The sequence below is a fragment of the Pogona vitticeps genome, chromosome 7, assembly GCF_051106095.1.
Source record: "Pogona vitticeps strain Pit_001003342236 chromosome 7, PviZW2.1, whole genome shotgun sequence".
NCBI classification, from domain to species: domain Eukaryota; kingdom Metazoa; phylum Chordata; class Lepidosauria; order Squamata; family Agamidae; genus Pogona; species Pogona vitticeps.
The window spans coordinates 27152595-27169886 of NC_135789.1; the positions used below are offsets into that span (position 1 = coordinate 27152595).

The 17292-nt window shown below is 43.6% G+C and overlaps 1 protein-coding gene across 1 annotated transcript in view; it reads right to left on the reverse strand.

Moving 5' to 3' along the window:
• Window positions 1-17292, reverse strand: part of LOC110089245 (SPNS lysolipid transporter 3, sphingosine-1-phosphate (putative)) — a 40186-nt gene that overhangs the window by 21170 nt on the left and 1724 nt on the right. Inside the window, exon 2 of the mRNA XM_020812148.3 lies at window positions 11371-11560. The gene's annotated coding sequence lies outside the window, so the exon portion shown is untranslated. The remainder of the gene's footprint in view (window positions 1-11370; window positions 11561-17292) is intronic.

Genomic DNA, 17292 nt, shown 5'->3' on the forward strand with positions numbered 1-17292 from the left:
CAAAATTATCATCAAATTCAAAAACTCTTGACATTTTCTATTGTACTTCATTTTGGATGTTTTTCTTTCTGGTCTCTCTGATAACAAATTCTGTTAGTCTGTTCTCTTCAAAGAGCCGTTTAAGGTACTCACTCAATGCCATGATTTGATTACTGATGTTATACATAACAGAATTCTTACTATCATCCTGTTGTGGGCACTCCTGTTTCTTGGCAATCTACAGGTAAAAAGGTAAAGGTAAAGGTTCCCCTTGACAATTTTTGTCCAGTCGTGTTCGACTCTAGGGGGCGGTGCTCATCCCCGTTTCCAAGCCATAGAGCCAGCGTTTTGTCCAAAGACAATCTTCCGTGGTCACATGGCCAGTGCGACTTAGACACAGAACGCTGTTACCTTCCCACCGAGGTGGTCCCTATTTATCTACTCGCATTTTTGTATGCTTTCGAACTGCTAGGTTGGCGGGAGCTGGGACAAGTGACGGGCGCTCACTCCATCACGTGGATTCGATCTTACGACTGCTGGTCTTCTGACCCTGCAGCACAGGCTTCTGCAGTTTAGCCCGCAGCGCCACCACGTCCCCTCGGCAATCTACAGGCCCACACAATATTTATAATGCTTTCTCAGAACAAAAGGCACATTGCAAACATGGGGGTGAAATTTGGACTTACAGCTGTAGGCAATCTGCATTAGGCTGCCCAGACCTTCTGTGATGTCACAGCAGTTGAGCTGACTTCTCCCCGAACACGGTTACATTAGCATATTACACTGAATTATGCAAAAGAAATCTTCACTTGGGATCATTGATCCATGGGAGAGGCTGTTCCCTCTCCTTCCTGTGGATGGAGAAGGCAGCTTTGTGCTTTAAAATTACCAGATGGGAAAGGGTTAAGCATCTTCTTCCCCACTTTCCTTTTCGTTAGATGCAACCTGCCCCAGGCTTTTTACTTAAATGGAGCACAGAATGACTGGGACTAACTACATCCTGCACTTACTTGGGAGTAATGACCACTGCACACAATAGTCCTGAACAGATGCCCATAGAAGTGCATAGGAAATTCTGTGTAACACAACAGTTTGAGATTCAGTAATGTAACAGGCCGCCAGGTGTCACCAGACTATTTTAAGATATATATATTTCCTTGGGCTAAAATAGGAACAAGCTAAGAACGCCCAAGAACCAAAAACTTTAGGGCAGAGTGTGTAACATGCATCCATTCCTGGATTTCAGGATAACAAAGAATTAGGAACAAAAATCATAAGGACCTTTACCCGCATTTGCCCAAAATGTATTGTGATTAACTTAGGGAATAGGTGCTTGATTATTCCATAGCATATCATAGATTAGGATAGTTTAGCATATTTTTGCAAAGCCCTGCTGGTCTTTTTGACTACAGAGAACGTGAACAGTGTGAGCACAGAGGAAACCATCTCTAGCAGCCACATTCATTTCTCAAAATTTATAGCATAATTCCAAAATTTTGACAATTTATCAGATACTGCGAACACTTCCTTGAAATCACTAAGTAATACTGTACTAATAATTTAAATTGTTGCATCTAATGCAGAGTTAGACAACTTCAGCAGTCCGGGGGTGGGTGAGTCATACCATACCAGGCCAGGAAATGGCCATTGTCAGCTTCCCCTCTTTATTCCCAAAAATGTGAAACTTGGAAGTATGTGGCAAATGCTTTCTTCTTTTTAGGGGGTGTACAGAAATCTCTCCAGCTCCCCAAGGAGTTCAGGATTTTATTTTCCTACCCATCTTCATAGAATTTTATCTTTGCCCCTGGATACTCCCAGAAGTGGAAATAGGGCTTTAAAATACTTTTTTTTAAAAGGGTAATCTTGGTACCCCAAAGTACCACCATATAACGGCTGTGTAAGGTCTGCAAGTTGCCTTTTTAAAGGCAAAGCTCTTCTCCAGCACTCCTGCAAATCAGTCAGCTTTATTCCAGTTACCTTTCCTCACTGTCTAATCTTCACATCCGTATTGTGAACACCATAGTAGAGATTATATTGATCTTGGTCTCCAGGATGGTTGATAAAACTAGTTAAGCCTATAAGGCACCACAAGATTCTTTGCAGGTTTTGACACAACTGACCGAGTCCGCAAGGGCTTTGCTACATCGACGTTTCTCTAGAAAGCGTCTTAGGTTTAGCAAAGTTTTTCGTACGATACATCATCCGGACAGGAGTGGGAAACAGCTTCCTATGCTTGGCTTTTGTTCACTGCGCCAGAGGTCTCAAAGAAGAGAGATGTTAAACTGACCAAATAGGGGGAAAGCAGCATGTGTCAGGGCGTAGAGCCCTTTAAAATGGCAGTTTCAAAGAAACAAACAAATGAATAAACATCTCAGAAATATCAGAGGGAATAGGCAAAAGGGAGAGCCAAAGCTTTACTGCTGGAGCTAAGAAAAGTCACTTGTTTGGACTACAGTTTTCAGAATATCCCCATACACACGCTTGTAGTCCAACTAAATTATGCCTCCAAACTGATTACAGCTTTATAGGGCCAGCCAATCTGAGGTGCTGAAGTTGAGAGAGCCTCTCATCATGTGGGCAGCATTTTCAACTTATGGCAAGTTGCAGGGTGACAGGTTCCTGATGAGTTTCCAGATCTCTCCCTTCCCACTCCCCACCTCCAATCCCACCCTCTCGTCTAAGATGGGGGCTGCGGCAGGACACAGACGGAGAGTACACTTTTGTGCAGAGGCGCAGACACTGGCTCCCCACTCCTAAATGTTGTTTCTTCTGCCATCTGCTGATAAACATCCCCAAATGTTCAGCAAGATGGGAAGCACCAAAAGCACAAGAAGAAGAGCAATCACGGTGGTGCGGAGAGGGGATGACATCCACCCTGGATTGGATCTCACCAAGGAAAGAAAGGCACCCTCTTTCTCATGTTTTGGGCCACTCCAATGAACCTGGTCACCCCGTAGGACTGCCTTCAGAGTCTATGGATGTGGAAGCAGGTGGTGCTGAGCAAGACCAAACTGGGGAAGGTCGTCCTTCTGGATTTACCACTCCCGCAATCTCCTAACCAGATTGGCCAGGCTGGTGACTTTTGATTTCATGAAGGTAGTGAATCCACTGCAGGTTTTTGTCTGATCTTTAGAAGTACATACATACATACATACATACATACATACATACATACATACATACATACATACATACATACATACATACATACATACATACATACATACATACATACATACATACATACATACATACATAATTCGTTCCGCGTGTAGTGCTGTTTTGCGAAAAAATCATCTTGCGAAAAGCGGTTTCCCACAGGAATGCTTTGCAATGCATTCCTATGGGAACCTTGCAAGACGAATGAATTTTTTTTCATCTTGAGAGGCATCAGTTTTGGGGGGGGGAATCATCTTGCGAAGCACAGCCATAGAAGAAGCCGTCTTGCGAGGCACCATAGCGATCGCAAAAAACATTCGTCTTGCGGGTTTTTCGTCCCGCGAGGCGTTCGTCTTACGAGGCACCACTGTATTTCCATACTAAAATAGCTACCTGGATCCCATTCTCCTCGTTTTTGGTTAGCCTTCCAGTTTGACACTGAATCCCATCCTCAAAATAGGTGCCGTGATGGATAACTCCCTTAAAGGTCAGAATAAAACCCCAAATGGATTTCCCAGCACCCCTTGAACCAGAGTACTCAGTCACCATGGACATCAAGGCAAGGAAGCAGTAATGATGTTTTCATTGGTCTCAACCAAACAAAGCACCTGGTACTGCCTGGAAAGAGGAAAGACTGGGTATCTCTAAGGTCAGTTCCTTTCGAAAATATGAGCATCTTCCCCATGGATTCATACCCGAGTTTATGGACACGTCACAGAGCAACCCCAGATTCTACAGCCCAGCTATAAAGTTTGCAAGGAGAAATGCTTGCTTTTTCCACCCACTTTCAAAAATTATAGGTAAATAAGCCAATAATGAAAGATTCAAAAGGAGCTGGTGACAGTAATGACTTTGTTTTGCTTTAAAATGATGTTTGTTTTTCTCCCCAAGGCTCTGCGCTCATAGAAGGAATGCTATTCACTTCCAATCACCGTCTGCAAAGGTTACACAGTCAACTAATGCTTGGTGCAGAGAGTTGACAGAAGCGCTGTGACTATCAGAGCTGAAGGGGGGGGGAACCAAGGTGCATTCGGTTTCGGTCTCCCCGGGGAAACGTGAGCAGGCTCTACTGCAAGAGAATCTAAGGTGCGCAAGGAACATCCGAGAAAGAAAGCGACGAATCATTTCTGTGTTTCAAGACCCATGAGTCCTTGCTGTTTATATTCCATCTCTCTCATTCTTAAACATTAAAATTAGCAGGCTGGAGTCGGTGAGGCACTTTTGGGTTTAAAGGTTCTGTTTGAAAAGTGCCCTCTTTGGATTCCAATGTCCAGCACAAGCACTTAAAATGGGACAGGGTTTTGCTGTGAATGTTGCAGTTTTTAAACAAGATAGCTGATACTTGAGACCAAAGATGCTCAAAGAGACACTGCTAGGCAACAGCTGTTTGGGGCTTCTTACCTTTCTGTTTTTTTATGACCCGGAGATCAATAAATATTCATACAGTGTGCTCCCCTTATTCGCGGGGATCAGTATCCACGAATTCACTGACCTAGTCTAAAGATATTAAGAGAAAAATCCCCCAAAAATATATATTTCTAAAGATAAAGTTACCTGAACCTGACCATTAGAGGGAGCCAGAGACAATGCTATGGAAAGTGTTCACTATATTGCCACTGTCCCATTACCAGAACGGGCCACTAGAAGGCGCCAGAGGGCACGCTAGGTCTAGTATTTTTTCGGCATCAATGGAGTAGGCTTGGAATCAATCCCCCAATGAAAACGGTATACTGTGTGTATATATATATATATATATAAATCCTTTTGCTCAGCAGAGTATGTTGCAACTGCAGTAGGCCCACTAATTCAGTGGGTATCTGGCAAGGCAACTCCTTTGTAAGTTCCAATGATCCAATGAGCTTCCTCTGGTCGTCAACTACTACGCTAAACAACAGGATTTCAGCCACCACTTCTGTCTTTTGGTTTCAAGATGGTGATGAGATAGGGATGAAGTTCTGATTCAAAGCGGAGGGACAGCAACTGAGTTCAAGTGCTGAGAACTAATTGATTATTTAATTAATTAAAACATTTACGTTCCGCCGTTCTCCTAAGGCATCCAAGATGGCTTACCGTAATAAAAGAAACAAAGTTAAAAGCCAAATAATAAATTATTGTCATCTATTAAAAGCATTAAGCAAATATTACAAGATTTATGTGATTAAATATCACAGTATTGAATTGTGTACTGTGCTGCTGGCACGTAGCATTCTCCTGAATATAGACAAATTAAGGGGTAAGTAGGACTAGTTAAACTGGCACTAACATAAATTGAATTGAGTCAACAGATTGAACTACAGTATCTACTCTATTTGGAACTGAGCTGTTGGATTCAGCCCTAAATGACTACATCACTTTGAGATATCATTAGAAGTATTGTGAAATACAGAAATCAATTTAAAAATAAGAATAAGGATATTGTACTATGAGATACTGGAGGAGTCTCAAATTAGACCTTAAAGAGCTAAGCTCTGACTTTTTACTTCTTATCTCACATTAACCATTTGGAAACAATACAGTACAAGTAAAAACGTCAAAATGTTAATATACCACACTTTTGGGGAATAACCCCACCAGTGCTATTCCTTTACAAAAGTAACCTAGCAACTTAAAACATAATCCCTTCCTTGGCGTAACAACTGTTATTCACTCATTACTTCTAAAACGATGTGTGGCGTGGGAAGGTCATCTTTTTTTATTTCTACCTGTATTTTTGTAGATAATAACTAAAAACGAATGTGTTAGTAATGCATTACTCTTAAAGCAATGAGAGGCCAAACAGAGGCTAGATGGCCATCTATCAGGGGTGCTTTAGCTGTGGATTGTCTGTGACATGGGGTTGGACTAGAGGACCACCGGGAATCCCTTCCAGCTTTACAATTCCTCCGATCCCATTTTCCAGAGTGCTGGAATGTTGGGGTGAAGGAAGCCAAGCCGGTGCAGAACAAAAGAAGGCAGGGATGCCAAACCAAGCTTTGAGTTGGACAGGAAAATCAAGGTGTTACAAATGCCCCCATTTTCACTTGCAAAACATGGATATGGGGATGTTCACAGATCCTTTTTATGAGGAGGAAGAATCTTTTCCACGTTCTTTTTCCACTTCTACAATATAACAAACATGCTCTCAGGCTGGTGGCTCCAAAAGACAGTGTGTACTTTAGATTCCTTATAGACGTCCAAGAGTATTTTGCATAAGATAGGTCACTTTTTGCCCAATTCGTTGCGCTTTCCCTATTAAATATTTTCTTTCTTTCTTTAAAGGAGGAATAAAACACACATGATGGGAACAGCTGACGTCTGGCCCATTCTGCATCTCGGCCAATATTTGCTAAAACAATTGGCGCTCCCGAGAGGAACGTGCGCGGGGTGTGCATTAAAACCATCTACATGGGATTAGACGTCTCTTCTCTTTCTTCCCGTGGGGAAGCCCACCCCCTTCCACAGCAGAAATTTCTGGGAAGGAAAACAGCAACTTGGCTGCCATCCAGAAACCTGGGTAATGAACTCACGCTTCTGCCTTCCTCGTGATTCAGGGCTCCGCATTCTGCCTTGGTAACACACCCGAGGTCGTCGGCAGCGATGCCTGGAAAAGGTAAGGCAAGGCCGACTGTGACAAGCGAGCATGTGTCACGCTGATCTGGATTTTACATCCAAAACGGACGGCAAATGCACCCATCTGTTTACACAGTCCTCCAACTGCCTGTCTTCGCTGTTTATTTATCTGTTACACTTAGATCCCATCGCTCCTCCGGTGAGCAGCTCAGAGCAGCACCCCATAGCTCATTTTCTCTCCGCTTTACTTCCATGACAACCCTGCAAGGTACTGGCACGAAGTCCCCCTAGTAAACTCCATGGGGGAGCTGAGGTTCAGATACAGACCTAAGCCAAAACTTACACCACTGCTTCAAGCCTTTTTCTGGTAAACCACGGCCTGCAGTTTCACTTCGGAGAATGTTTTATATGAAGATGAGCTGCTACAGGTGTCCTTTTCCCTGAAAACCTCTAGAAATTAAATCTTGGAGTGGATGCATCACATTCTGAGCTAGAACTGGGCTGAGACATATTAGAGGGACAGTCACCTCTGGCAGCAGAGACTGGGTGCCGTGACAAAGACAGTCTCTGGTTTATTCCTTCCCGCTTTGTTTTGTTTTTTTACCAAAGTTGGAAAGTTACAAGAACATCTGGCAAAGGGAGAGAACGATGGGCCAAAGGATGCCCAGTGGGTTTCATGATTACATGGGCCAATCACACATTTGGAGCAATGAGAGAGCCTTCACTGCAGCTGCTCCCAGAGACTGTGGAACTCCCTCCCACTGGAGGCCAGGCTGGCCCCATCTTTGCTGTCCTTCCGCTAGCAGGCAAAGACCTTCCTCTTCAGGCAAGCCATCCTTTAATGACTGGCTGCCGTATTGGTCAGTGCAAGCATTATAGGTAAAAGCAAAATAAAAATAAAAAGGAGTGTGGCTGTTGTGGGTTTTTCTGGGCTCTTTGGCCGTGTTCTGAAGGTTGTTCTTCCTAATGTTTCGCCAGTCTCTGTGGCCGGCATCTTCAGAGGACAGCACTCTGTGCTCTGGCACCCTCAGCCAACTACACCAGAGCACAGAGTGCTGTCCTCTGAAGATGCCGGCCACAGAGACTGGCGAAACGTTAGGAAGAACAACCTTCAGAACACGGCCAAGGAGCCCTGAAAAACCCAGAACAACCATTAGATCCCGGCCGTGGAAGCCTTCACGAATAAAAAGGAGTGTGCTTTGCATTTCAGTGAAAGAAAGCTGAATTGGGGACTTCACCCAAACAGATGGGGCAATTTAATATCCCAGACTTCTGTTTTGTTGCAGAATTCGCACATAATTAGATCCACATTTATTTTATTTTATTCCCCTAGTTATGGGTCTGGAAGTCTTATCAGCAGTATCCCCAAGTTACAGACGCTTGCCAAGTATAGTTCTGTTTACTTCCTTGTTTTTACAAACCAAAAATCCAACAAATCTATTACATTTTGCCACGGGACACTTTTTGGTTTCAGCCAACGCAATGTACTGTACTGAGATTTCAAAAATGTCCAGGCCCATTTTCAATCACTTGTGATTAAAGGTAGATGTTGGAATTCTTACTGCTCCCAGGAAACACAAGGCATGCTGACCCAAACCTAACAATAATTAAAAACCAAGGCACGTTTAGTAAATTATTGAATAAATACAGGTGTCTTTTCTTGACCATGTAACTTGGTTTTCTGAATTTTTCAAGGACAGCGGGTGATGGTTTGGCTTCACAGCAGCCCCGTGAATAGATAAACCTGACAAGGGATATAGCAAATCTTATCATATAGAAATCTGGAACCTGGTGTTCTGCCTCTGAACAGAAGGCAGCCCTCGACCAGTTCAAACAGGACCGTGCAGAAAAACAGAGCTATCCGTTTTGAAAAATAACACTTTGCCAACGAGGTCCTATGAAACTACAGCAACACGAGTGTATTCCGAGGAACTCCTGAGAATACCTAAAAACAAAGCGGCCGGACTAATGCCCTGGAGAAATTCAGTCACCAAAAATAACTGTGTGGTTGTGGGTTCTTGCTTCTAATGGGTGTCTCAGGGCACAGTGCAGAAGAAAAGAAAATTATCCATATTTGGAGAAGATACCCAGATCAGACTGATACATCATTTCAGTCAACCAACCTGCCAGTAATGCCATTTCCAAGGGGGGCCCCAGTCCATTCCTCTACCTACCACCCTGGTTTTCCTTTCCTCCTCCCAACAGCCAATCAGCATTCTGTATGGATGCTGAGCATTTGGTTACACCGCCGTAACATTTCGCTAATGGGGGTGACGCAGCATAACTGGGTGGTCTTTATTTTGGATGCTGCTACAGCAAAGGCCTCCTTAATACATTTTGCTTGCTTCTTCAGTCTCTTCCTTGAGGATCTGTGTACACATCAGGATTTTGGAGATAACTAGTTACAAGTACTGTAGTTACATATAACTAGTTACCTTTGGATGATATAAGGAATAATTTAAAAGTTACAATAGACGTCATATAACAAGCACTCACAGATACTTTTTAAGTATACGATATTCTAGTTCCTTTCGGAAGTTTTAAAATGCAATTTCAAGGCATTTTTAGAGACATTTTGACTTAGGTTCTTCAGGATCCATGAGAGCCTTTTACCAACCTTAAGAGAGAATGGAAGTTCTGACCAAAATCCAAGTTAATATTTATGCCTGCGTAGGTGGAATGGCACAACTCGGATAAACATATGGCTGCTAATTAATCAAATTCCTAGCCACATGCCAAATCACACAACCCGCATGCTACTATGAATTCAATCAGGGAGTTTTTAATTAATAGCTACTAGACACTGGGAAGCCCAGGCACGGTGTTGCTGACACGTGTTTCTGACCACAGCTGATCAAGAGAACATTTTGTACTAGAGCTGACACGAACAGCTATCCAAAGGTTTGGCTAGTACGCAAGTGAGCCCTAGAAGTTCCAGGAGCAGATCAAATGCCGCTTTCTCCAGATCTTGAACAGTGACTGAGTGGCCGGAGAATTCAGCTTTGAATCCAAAGGACGTCAGACTGGGTCTGCCAGGCTGCTAGCACCTGGCACTGTCCTCAAGGTGGAGTCCCGGCTCCATCAGCCAGTGCTCTCACTGCTTAGCAGCTGACCTTATGATATTGCATGGGATGGCTCAGATACTGGAGGATTGCATGTAACCTTCAGTGTCCAGGCTTTCTATTAATAGAGTTGTCAGAGATGTGTGTTCACAAGCAGACTGATGGCTAGCAAAACAATATTGTTTTTAACGAAGCGAATGAACTGCTGATCCTAGCGCGTTTAAAGAACCAAGGATTCCCTCTGCACCTCTCAACAGGCTGCAAACATTTTAGGTTGCTGGTATGGAGTGCTAAAGAAGAAGAGGATGAATCAGGAAAGCCTCCGTTTGAATTTCCACAGACTTAGTAGATGGCCTTAGGCGCATCCTTCCAGCTAGATCTTAAAAAGAAAAGCTGGTCCAAGTACACCCAGATGTGCAGGACCTCCAACAGATTTATCTTTCTTTAACAAGTTGCAAGGTTTGCATTGGGCATTTTGAACTATGGACTCTGACAGAGTCTGACATTACCCTTCAGTAATGATTTCTCTCATCCAGTGGTTCCCAACCTTGGGTCCCCAGATGTTCTTGGACTACAACTCCCTGAAATCCTGGCTAGCACAGCTCGTGGTGAAGGCTTCTGGGAGTTTTAGTCCAAGAACACCTGAGGAGTCAAGCTTGGGAACCACGGCTCTTGTCCAAAACACAGAGGAAGGAAAGATTTCTGGTCATCATCTAGACCAAAATCACAACGGAATCAGTTTTTAATATGGCATCTGAGGGCTCTTTCATTCGAAGCACTGGTTCTCCAATAAACAAGCTGTTGGTACCAGTCCTTTATCCATTGCCCATATCATGCAAGACGGGTGAGCAGGTATTTTAAATAAATGCACTCTTATTTGCATTCCAAGCTGATGATTCTGTTATAGACTGTGTGTGTAGAAACTGCCTTACTTGCCCTCTCTGAAGGAGAGGTGTTCTCTCCTCTCTGCCACCATCTGTGGGTAAGAAATGGGGGTGTTGCAGAAGAAGCCCAGAAGCCATTGGCAATGGTGCGGCTAAAAAATATTGTAAATAAATAAATAAATAAATAAGACCCCCAACCTTCTGCTCCACATCTGAGTGGTGGGTACACATGTAATCACGCCGCCCACAGAGGCTCTTACTTCTGGGTGAGCACAGATGACTGTGGTGCGCGTAAGGGCTGAACCTCCTCTGGCTCATGTCCATGGATATTAATAACTTTCTAGCACCATTACTCAGTCCCAGCTTTCACCAAGGAGGGAGCCCGGACTCTGCTGACGGCTGGTGCCTATTGCATTACTCACCTGCCCCAGTCACCCCCCCGCTTTCAATATTACACCAGTGACATGCTGCTTGCCATCTCTGCCTCCACATTTCATCTGCTCCCTGCCACCATTCTGAGGAAGACGGCGAGTGCGGGGAGATCAAGAGAAACCCATGCTCCGCATTCTCTTGCCTCTGTATTTCTACAGATGGTAGAATGGAGAGAGTTCTTTCCTTAGGGAAGCCACTGTGTGTACTGCGGTGGAGGCAAGTTGGTCTGTCTTTGCAAATGGTGAACTGCACTGCCTCAGACCCAGGCGATCCACCCGCCAGCCCATTCCTGCCTGACTCCTTACCTGAGACTGAGGCTTGAAGACCTTCTTTTTGAAAGGGTGCCTAATTCCAACCCAGGTTCACGACCAAGAGCAAGACGAAGAAGGGAGGGAAGGAACCTTGAAAGTTGTCTGTCCACCATCAGCAACCAGAAGTGGGTGCACAGCCGCTGGTTATTAGTCTTTTCCATGACGGTACCGCTATATTCCCTTCCTATTTAAATTAAAAAAAAAACCAAACACTTCTAGGTTTCCGTCTATATAAGTGTGTGTACATTTTATGCAAATATTTTTCATTTCCCTCTCTCTTTTTCTCATGATGCGCAAGTGACCACTCTTGGCCTAGAATTTGTCAACAAAGACCTTCCCATACAGCTTTCGAGCGGCAGCAATACTCTCCAAACACTCTTTGCATTGTTTTTATATGTTGTGGGCTCTTTGGGGGCCTCTTTGAAGAGAAGAACGGCATATAAATGAAAACAATACATAACAGTTTGGGGTTCGCCTGGCACTCGGCAAACGTTCCAGCTAACGGTGTTATAAAGTTGACTCCAAGAGTGGTCAGAAACAGATCCCATTGAGTTTTGTGTGTGTGTGGGTGTGGGGGTGTTCTGCCCACTAACTGTATCAGAGGAGGGCAGGCCCAGTATTTGTTCCCATGAGTTCCGACGAGGCCTGCCAAATACTGGGCTGGTTTCATTCTTTATGAGTAGACATTACTAGGGGGATGGTGTTCAATGGCACTTGCGAAAAGATTTACCAGATAATTTCAGTAAATCCTGTGCTGCTGCTTGGAGTGGATATCTCTGAGACGGCATCCTTGAACAGCGGCAGGAAGATCCACTTGACCGGCCACCGTGGTGGTGAGGCGCCTGCCCCCTCCACTACATGCCTGCCATCTTTCTCAACAGGGCTGAGGAGAACAAGGCAGGGTGCGTCTACACCAGTGGTTCCCAACCTTGGGTCTCCAGATGTTCTTGGACTGCAATTCCCAGAAATCTTGGCCAGCACAGCGAGTGGTGAAGGCTTCTGGGAGTTTTAGTCCAGGAACATCTGAGGACCCAAGGTCCACTGGTCTACATGACAGAGAGGTAGAAGCTCAGCACCACTTTAATTGCCATGGCTCCATCCTATGGAATTCTGGGATTTGTAGTTCAGTGAGGCATTTCTCTGCTAGAGAGCTCTAGTCTAGTGGTCTCCAACCTTGGGCCTCCAGATGTTCTTGGACTACAGTTCCCAGAAGCCTTCACCACCACCTCTCCTGGCAAGGATTTCAAGTACACTCCCCTTGTACTATGGAACTGGAGCTACTGGGCATGCTAGGCCATGATTACGCAAGCTGTAGTCAAAAAAACTTGCTTTTCCAAACCTAGCAATCTGTGCTTCTTTGTCTCCCAAGAAACTGGTTTTTCTTGGCACAAAAAAAATGCAGTATATATACACATTCTTTCTTTGTTCGTGTCAAAAGCACCGCAGTAGAATTAGTAAACATACCAGATCATTTTTGTCCAATAACCAGGCAAAATCAAGAGCATTTGAGGCAAATAGCATCACATCTTCCATAGGACATGTTGAGGAGCATAGAGTACACTGACATAGGGGAGAAACTACCTGTTGTTCTGTACACTCACAAAGGACTGTGTTGGTGCAAAAGCACTATTTCTCTTAGAGTTACCTTTGGCTGGCTGGCTGGCATGCATGCATGCACGCAGGCAGTGCCATCTCTGCTCCTCAGGCTTTTTAGCTATGTCATCTTTCTGCCAAGGGCTGTTCCCATTCAAAACACTAAAGGAAGGCCTTCAGGGATTACTTAAACATTGGCTCCTATTAAGGAAGCCTCTAGCAGCCATTCTCAACCATTAAGAAGCAATCTGACTCACAAGGAAAGCTGCCTGAATGCCTTTAGCAAGGATATGCATTAACATTACCAGGTGTTCCAAGACTATTATTGTGCTTCCTGAAACAAAAGACTAAGAAGGGTCCCTGCTCCAAGGTGCTGGCAGTCTCCAGATTTCAAGAGACCAGGCGCTGAAGGTGAAAAACAGAAGGGAAGAGTATGAGGAGGGATCTGAAAGGAGAAGCAAGGCGAAATTTATATATATATATATAAAAGAGAAATCTAAGATGGATCGCAGAAGCTTTTGAGAAGAAGCCAAGAGGAAAGAGAGCATCCATACATCCATGCCTGGAAAAGTAACTTTTGACAACAAAATTGTTCCCAGTGCTAGACATGTGTACCAGCTATTTCCCGTATATAACCAAATTAAAAATGTCAGAAGGATGGCCAAGAACATATTTTGCCCTTATACAACCTGAACTGGTCCACAGCTTCCCTGCCAAGTATTATTCTTATTTATATCAAGTTTATCTGCCAGTCTAGTACCAGTTTACCTTACTGTGGAGAATTTAAACTTTCACCTTTGATGATTGAAGAAAGAAACTTTGTCTTTCTAAGCTGTGACAAATCCTTAGAATCTTTCCTTGAGTTTTACAGTATTTTTAAACTTTACGTTATAGCCTAGGTATTCCCTTTTTTTCACTCCTATACAGCACAGGCTTTATTAAACAGCTGAGTAAGAGTTGCCAGGTTACCACACGTCAGACAAACAGTTAAAGCAGTTGAAGTTGGGGAAATCCTGTTCTTTCCTCTTGGATGCACCCCTTAATGTGATGAGAAGGTTGTCGAAGAAGCTGAGAGCAATACTGTTAAGAGGCTAGACCAGAATCTTAGGAGGGTCACCTGAGGTAGAATGATTACACCTGAGATACCAAACTAAGATTCCTCTCCAGTTCACAGCAGAAGAGAATTTACAGTTCCAGTGCTGTTGGAGAAGAGAAATATCTGATAGCAGCAGTGACACTCAAGCTAACTCTTGTTAGTGATGCACAGAAAAATATAACAGTAAACCACTTCTGAATACTGTATTTATACCTAGAGGTATCTATGATAAGACAACTGCAAATGAGCAAAGGGGTGTTGATGAGGCTTCCACATCAGAAGCCATTCAATCAACTAATGGGGAAGACCAAAGGGAATGGAAGGAATTGTCATAATACTATTCCAAGCCTCACAGACGGAATCTATCAAAATATTAACAAGAATATGCCAACAAATGCAGAAAACCAAACAGTAGCTCACAGAATGGAAACTTTCAATATACATTCTCATTCCACTGAAAGGAAATGCCAAAGACTGCAATGGATACAGAACCATTTTAATCTGCCATGCAAGCATAGTGATATTCACGATTTTCGAACAAAAACTTTTATGGCATTCAGAGTAAGAAACTAGCTATATGTTCAAGATGGATTTAGAAAAGGGAGAGACACTAGAGATCATACTGCAAATAGTATTGGTTTGGACAGCACCAAAGACGTTCTGATGAAAAGCATTCAGTGCTATATAGATAACAGTAAAGTATTTGACTATATGAATCTTGGAATGCTATGAATTGTCCTCAGAGTAACAGGTGTGCCACAATATTTGATTGTCCTGATGTGCAATCGTTATTCTGAGTAATCAGTTACAATTAGGAAAGTATATGGAGAAACAGAACAGTTTTCAATTGGCAAAGTTGTCAGACAACAGACACCTTGCTAGCACAGAATCTCCCTATCTGTTCGATCTTTATGCAAAACATGTTGTACAAAAAATTGGACCTGACTCATATAAGGGAAGAATGAAAATAAAATAGCAATGACATGAAACAACTAATGAGAAACGTTACAAAAGAAAGTGCAAAACCAAGGTTAGAATTGATCATTAAGATGACAAAAATAATGATTACAGAAGGGTTACATAACTTTAAAAAAGGTCTAAATTTTGACTCAATGACTAATAATGAGACTGAAACCAAGAAATCAGAAAACTGGAGTTTGGAATTAGAAAAGATTAAGTGTAAGGATGTGTCACTTGAGAGCAGGACCAAGATCATCCACATTATGGCACTCCCAATAACTTTGAATAGTTATGAAAGCTGAAGACTAAAGATATCTTAGAGTGAATAAATTAGTCCTATTGAACTGTGGTATTGGAAAAAAAAGCTTTACAGATACCATGAACCACCAGAAAGGGAAATAAGTGGATTCTACACAAAATCAACCCCAAACACCCACTAGAAGCTGAAATGACTTAACTGAGGTTTCAACACATCATGAGAAGAGAAGCCTCAGTAAAAAATGACTGTAACAGGGAAAGAAAGCTAAAGTCAGGAATAAACGAGGATGCAAGATCAAAAAATGGATTGACTCAATAAAGGAAGCCACAGCTTCTACGTTTGTGAGATCCAAGTACGACTGTTAGAGATAGGTTTTTTCCAGAAATGAATAATACATATGGTCAACGTGAGCCAGAAAGGAGTTGTTGGCACATAGCAACAAGTAATCCTGCCATCGGGGGGGGGGGGGTGTTCAGACCTCAGCTTCCATGGTTGTGGCATTTGGTCTAATTGTGGCAAAATATAGATCCAGCTTTGAAACTGGTCTCTGCAGATGAGAACAGCTTCGTAGAACACAAAGACAGCAAAGCAGGAATATATATCCTGATTGATTGTTTTTAAAGCCCTCTGCTGCTTTTTTTCCACTCCATTAAAAATCTTCAAATGTGAACAGCTGCACTGAAAGCACATTACTGTATTCTAAACAGCCAGCACCTCTGTACCAGTTTTTATTTCTCTTTTGCTTCCATAATACAGCCACATGTATCCCTCCCTCTTTCTCTTTCTCTCTCTTTTTCCCCCCCAAATGCCCATATCCTGGCTATCCGAATGGACTGTTCCTCAGGAGATTACCCTGTGGTTAATTTTAAATCTCACCACTTTGGCTTAACAAAGTGGGGCGGGCTTTGAGCCAAAGGCTTCATTGAGGCCAGTATTCAGCCACAGTGGCATAGACTAAGGTTCTTAGTGCTAGGCTACCCATGCCATTATAGCACAGATTCAAGGCACGGGGGTGGGAAAGAGGCGTCTGGGTCAGCTCTGCCTGTAGCAGTCAAAAGGTCCTCTGGCTGCCACAGAAGAAGAAACGATGGTGAGAAAGGAGCTGCAAGATACCCCTGGAAAAATGACAGAATCCCCTTAGTCAGCCACAAATTTTCCACCCATCACAACCCACCATAGCACCAAAAGCCCAGCACGCTCTTGCACTGGGCTCACGCCCCCAAGTAGCCACGTGACATCGGTCCAACCTCAAGCACCCACCCATCCAGAATTTGGAAAATTGACTTCCAGAACAATGGGTCCTAGAATTCACTGTAGTGGCTGGGGGATGGTGGGAGTTGTCAGGCAGGCTCACTGAAGGAGAGGTGGTCTTTTAGACAGCTTGGACCCACCGCCGGTTCCTGGACTGCAGGAAAAAAAAAAAACAAATGTTGGAACGGCAAAGGGAAAGGTTCCACCAGCTCACCCAACCTCGCACTCACTGTCTTAGGGATCCAGGTAACCCGTTGCACCACAACGCCCAGTCAGATCTTTAGCTAGGCCCATGGAGTCAAATACTTTCATCTGCCTGCGTGTGTACTGAGTTGTGTGATTTGGCAAGCAACAGATTATAATGCCAGCAGAGATTTCTTAACTTGAGGCGGTTCATCACTAAAAGCTAGACCTTCTGCATTATTGCCCAACAGGATTTCAGCCCACGTGGCCAGCTACACCGGCCCTTGCCATGGCAGTCCAACATTTCCCAGGGGGCTCCATGAAAGCATTTCTGACCTAGGATGAAATCCCCTTTGGGGCCTCAGACTCGATGGCTATCGCTCCAAGCACAACTTCCTGCACAGGGATGTTGTGAGAACAAAATCAGGATTGGGAAAACTGTGCATAGCAACTCTACGGAAGTGTAGGATTATATTTAAATATCCCTATATATAACTATATAATACACACACACTCTCTTTCTCTCTCACACACACACACACACACACACACATACAAACAGTAAAGGCACATA